Here is a 6,437-nt window from a genome sequence, read left to right as displayed (position 1 = left end):
TCTGCAGAAAATCAGTTTAGTACCCTGAGGTTTAGAGTGAATTTTGACCATGTCATTTGTAATATCTGGGATATATCGTGCAATTATTTTTGCTAATAGATAATTATTATATGTATTCAGAATCTATTCTGTGAATTATTTAAGTGTTAAATGTGTTTGAATGTTTAAAAATGTTATTAATTAAGTATTTCAATTTTTATATGTTCCAAATAAAATATAGATAATTGTCATATCTTTCTAATTATTTTTATGTTGATTTATGAATATATAGGAATCATATGAATTTTATAAAATCTTTTTCCGGGTATTTAAAATCTATTTTATAAAAACGGGAACCAACTGACGTCATCCGTTGTTACGTTTTTAGAACCCGAAACTCTTCTGAGAACTCCTTCCTAACCTAATTGTAATATTCGGAACATATTCCGTGTTTTGACTTTTTCGATCCGGCGTACGGTTTGTCCTGCGCGGGTCCCGGCGCAACATTTTCGATATAATATTCATTTCGGTAAATCAATAAAACTCGTATTTTCGATAAACGGGAGCTTTCTATTAAACTATTACAATTATCACTTCGTAATACGTGTAACCAGGCGCTGAGACCAAGACCGCAGTACAAATTGTACTGATTTGGATAATTATCACGAAAACCGATACCGTTTGGATCAGTTTTTATAAATAAATGTACCGTTTTATATCTGAAATGATCCAACGGGATACTAATTTTCCGTAATTATAAATAGCCTCTATCGTATTTTATTTTGTACCGGAAATCAATTGCAAACAGTATTTACAGAGTTTTTACAGAGAAAATACTATAATTATATTTTGTTCTTCATAATCAAACACAAATTCGAAGGCGTTATCGATGTCTGATTTTGGCGTACATATATTCAAAACGAAGCTACTGAAATCTAGAATCCAAATCTTCCATCAATTTCAACCTAGAAACATCAGGTGATTTCCTATTTAATTATTTATATTCGAATTTCTTGGTATTTAAATTATGAATTTTTGTACGGATGATGGTTTGAATGATTTGATGATGGTATGTTGTAGAGCTTGTTTTCCAGATCATTTTGATATATTATACTTCAAATTTGGAGTTCAATAACATGTTTAATTTTGGGTTTGATTCTCGGAATTTAGAAATTAGGGTTTATATTACTTTGAATGTTTTCAATTCGATTTGGGGGTTTCTTATTTCGGAATTGATAGACGTTCTAGAGGGGTGGGTTTTGTTCCCCTTGAAATTTGTAATCGATTCGTATAAGTTGTGCAAATCGACGAGGCCTGTAGAGGAGTGAGTTGTGATTTGAAGTTCTCGCCGGTGTTCTTGAAGTTTTTGGCCGGATTTTTGTTTCCATATATCATTTGGTTTGTTTGTGGTTTGATTTGAACTCCTGTCGTGATTTGGAACGAAAACCCCACCTGAATCATGTAAAACCATGTCGTTTTTGATCGAATCGGGGCTCGCCGGGGTTATTTTCCGGTCACCGGAAATTGGGTTCTTCGCGACCCGTTTCTGTTCTTGGTGACCCGGAATTCCGACCCGGTTTGACCCGGTTTTGATCCAAAAGTTCCCTAAATCAGAAGTGTTTTGGCATTTTTTGCAAGTTAGTACCTGAAGTTTCCAGAACTTTAAAAATTCTGGATTTCTGTTTTGAATTCTTTCAAATTTCGGATTTCTTTTTATAAATTATTTTTAAAATTGTTTTTAATTTCAGAAAAATCCGAAAATGATTATTTTAATTTCAAAAATCATTATTTTAATTCCAAAAATTATTTTTAATCCAAAAATAAATCTGAATTAATTATTTAATTAATTTCAGTTAATTTTTAATTGATTAATTAGTCAATTAATTCGAAAATTAATTGATTAATTGATTTAATTAATTATTAATTGATTTTAATTAATTATTTAATTAGAGTTAATTATTTAAAAATGATTTAAAAATTCTGAAAAATAGTTTCGAGCTTTAAAATATTATTTTAAATTAGTTCCAAGGCTCGATAATTATTATAAAATTGTTTCGAAGCCAGAATTGGCCAACCGAACCTTGTTTATTACTCTGAAATTGATCCAACGACCCGTTTTAATTCCGAAAAATGTTTTAAAAATCATTTTAAATACCCGAAAGCCTGTTTCTGATCCGAGACTTCTTTATAAATGAGATGTCATTGATTATTTGACGTGTTATGTGTTATATGTGACTTGTTGGTTGACTGTCGGTCTATATGTTCGGTGATTACTTGTTTATAACGTAACTTTTAATCCGTTAATCAGATTTGGGTAAAACGAAGGGTAGATAGAAGTGTATGTCGAATAGAATGGTATGAGTTAAATATTAATAGATACTTATGATGCCTAGCAGAGTAAGAAAGGCGTAAGAAAGAGAAGCAAGTGATCAGAGGATAGAAGCGAGGCATAGGAGAAGCAGACGAGTGATTGTTGAATGGGGTCATTAGACAAGTACAAGTGAAGTTGAAATCGATTATGATAAGGCAAGTATTTCTAAATCTTTCTCAAGATACAATGCAAATATTTCTAAATTCTCTTGTGACATATTGTTAATACCCAAAATAGTTCTGTTTTATACTGTACACATTTTGAATCCTTCAGCCTTGAACCTGAGCTACATCGTTTGATCTTTGAGCCGTAAGCCTTATTCTTTGTAAACCATTTCTTGTTGATTTACCAGATACTAAACCACACCAATAAGATACTACTCCATAAATATATATCCATCATATATACCAAACACTGGAACAGAATTGTTTACACATACAGAAACTTTTATACTCAACCATACCTTGTGATATCAAAGTACTAAAACCTTGTAAAAACACTATTCATCTAATATCCGATTATCCTACCGGCTGGAGGCCACTTCTTTTATGTATTTTGACATACCCTTTTTGGTAACTATGAATTTTTACCATGCTCTTTTACAAATGTTTTATGGTTATTGATTATGATCTGGTTTTATTGAACTCTATTATTTATCATATTGAAATGCTTTAGAGTTGGATAGTTTTATTTGTGTGGACCAGATTCGTGGTCAGACCATATCGATGGTCAAGTTAGGCCAACGTGTGCATTGGATCCAGTAGTTAGAGCAGTGCTGTGTACTTTGCTCGGGGTTAGTGCGTGACTGATCAGTAGCCTAACCTTGGTTTTAAAAACTTAAAATGAATATCCAATTCTATTGATTGTTTAACAGGAAACTTGATTCTTTTGAATCACCTCGTTTATTATTGTTTAACCTCAGTTATTGATAATATGACTTGCTGAGCTAGTTAGCTCACTCTTCCGAATCTTTTTATGTATTCTACAGTTAAGAAGGATACGGTTGATAGCGAGGTTTCCCAGTTCAATGTTCGAGCTAGGATTCCAGATTATGATTGATCGAGCTAGCAGGAGCTTAATGCAGTAGTGAGATAGTAAGGTTGTAAGAATAATTTCATATCAGTTGTAAATTAAATTAGTGGGATTTGGTACGTTGTAATAAAAGTTAAGGTTGTGGCTTGTTTTCATACTTTATCCTGTTGCGATCCGTGGTTAAGTAAAGCAGGGTCCTTGCAAATAATATTTTATATACAGGTTTATATTTTGTGTATGTGATGTGGACCCCAAACTTCTGACCCAGGTTCGGAGGGCGCCACATCATTGATGTGCACTTTGAGGCCCAAGCCACCAGAAGTTAGTATTAGGAGTATATAAAAGGTTTTAGGAGTTGGTTGGAGGTTTGCATGTCGTTTGGTTAGGTGCACAAGTAGAATAACAAAATCTATCCAACAGGGGACAGTTTTGTTGCAATTTAGAAATAGGGAGATTTGACCATGTCATGGGTAGGCCCTCATTAGGCCCTGTTGGGCCTTAGTTATAGGGAGTGCCAGAGAAGTTTTTCCAACCATATTTCATAGGATATGAGTTAGAACCATGTGTCATAAGTTAATTGAAGTCAGGGCGTTTTCTGCCCAGGAAAACAGGGGAACCTTGGACTTTAAGCTTAGGTCCAAGAAGGCCCAAGCCAGGCCCTTGAGCCACATCAAGTTTGGGAGATGCCCTAAGGTCAGGAGAGTCTTGTATGAAAGTTTTGAAGGAAAATTTGTAGTTTAAGGGTGTCTAATGCACTCAAGAAACCATAGATGTCATTCTGAAATTTACACCAGTGAGTATTTTCACTTATCGCCTAGTTTTAGAACACTTAGGAGTGAGATCTAGGTTGAACCATAGTTGTAAGATAGTGTAAGGTCAGTAGAGAAAAAGGCCCAAGTGAGGGTCAATAGGTCTTGGATAGTTTAGTAAAGGCACATCGAGTTAGGAAGCCAAAATTTGAAGACTTTGTCTAGTTTAGCGACCAAGTGACTTAAGTTGTGAGTCGAGATCATCCAAGCCTAGTGTTGCATTATGGTGTATGTGGTATTATTTGGTATTAAAATATTATATGTGAGTATATGTGGCTATGTGTGCAATTATATTTTTAAGGTGAATATAAATTAAGTGCATATAGGCCTAAGTGCCATCCGTGTTTAAATTCGGGTTGTAAATAGGTTAAGTTGGTGAGAATATATTATAATGAGGATTATTATTTATGTAGGATCTCGAGACGAGGGTAAACTTGCCATAAAGGTCGAGTGAAGCTTCCAGTTGCTCCTACCAGTCAGACCAGACCAGCCTTCCTCGAGGCAAGTGATTCAACTTGTCTTTCGTATTCACTGCAAATAGCTCATATATATTGATGCAACTATCCTGAGTCATTTTGATATATTTAAATCAAGCGTATCTTATGTTTATCTTTGAATCATATAGAAATGCCATAAACCCTCGAGTACGTATTGCAAGTAGTTCAAAAGTCTTATCACGATAGTATATTAAAGTAATTTGAATGTCATGTTAAAATAAAGAGTTGTTATAGCACTTGGTTTATCCTCTTGATTACCATGCTAATGATTCCTAAGTATTGATATCTCATCCTGATACTTGAACCCCTATAGAACCTTACCTTGATACCTGAAAGCCAGATATTTATCAAAGTTGTTCCTCATTGATTGATACCCCTCTTTCTTATCCTAAAGCTTGACAATTCTGATATATCCTGAGTTAAAGATCATTTCTTCATACCTTAACACCCTTAGTATTCATGATGTTTATCTTCTTTATGATCTAGCACTTGCACCTTGACGAGAAACCATTGCTTTAAGCCCAGTTTGGCATTACCCCTTCATAATATCCCATAGCCTCACTAAATTTCCTTGTCCAAGTTTTGATATATGAAAATCTTTCAGTTACCCTAATAGAGTAAAGTTTAGTGGATCATGGCCCTGAGATTTAGTACCATATTTCCCGTGTTTCGAGTTGATCTATAATCCCTTGATAAAAATGTTTACGGTCAAAAGAGATTTTGTCATAAATCGACATCGATTTTTAAAATAATTAAAATGTGGATTTTCAGTCCCAAAGGGGGATAAATGTTTTCTCTGAATAGTGGATCTTGACTGAGACGCGAGTCATTTCCACACTTATATTAGGCTTAAAAGTTTCCTAGGGATCCCATTAATGTTTTAGAACCTAGCGAGGTTCAGGATTACTTCGCGGCTAATCATCGGCTGTAATCTGTAGCGTCATGAAATGATTTTGATTAAGATATGATTTTGAAATTGTTTTGATACAAGCAAAATGATGCCATCACCCAAAGTTTTATCTCTCGTTATCATTGGTTATGTCTTCCCATTATCATTCTTTAATGTATATCTCGATTTATGTTTTGTATTGTACTGTTTGGAACTTTTTGAGCATTTGGCTCACTCCTTGCTTTACCCTGATATTACAGCTAGCAGCTATGGTTAGATTCAAGCAGACCGCCCATAAGACCTGTGATGCTGATGCTTATGTTCAAGCTCAGGTAGAATAAGAGATAGTAGTTTATGTGAGGACTCGATATTAAAATCAGTTGTAATAGATGGTAGTGTTGGGCTGTTCCAAATCCTAAACTGTAAGATCTTGTATTTGGTTATGTTTACTTCTTTTAAAATGTTGTAATAGTTATATTTAAATTATTGGTAAAGTTGGGGTGTGACATATCAACACAATTAACATGTACCCCCTGAGCAGCTCGGTTCCGCCCCATTTGTTTTTATTATTTTTTTTAACGATACAGCTCGCGGGTAAATAAAACAAAATAAAATTATCAACATAATCTTAAAACATTATAAATATCCCAAAGTAAATAAAAACACAATTTTTTATAATTTTAAAATAATTTCTGAAACACAATTTGTACCCTCTTTTAGCAATTAAACGAATCAACGCGCGGGTGAAACTAACTCCAAAAATTTCCAAAATAATTTTAAAATTCTCAGAATATTCCCAACTTCAATAAATATGAATTTCATAATTTTTTGAAGAATTCTGGAATTAAGTACGAATTTTA

This window comes from Apium graveolens, chromosome 1 (genome assembly GCF_009905375.1).
Source record: "Apium graveolens cultivar Ventura chromosome 1, ASM990537v1, whole genome shotgun sequence".
In the NCBI taxonomy this organism is placed as follows: Eukaryota; Viridiplantae; Streptophyta; class Magnoliopsida; order Apiales; family Apiaceae; genus Apium; species Apium graveolens.
This window is presented reverse-complemented; position numbering follows the sequence as displayed.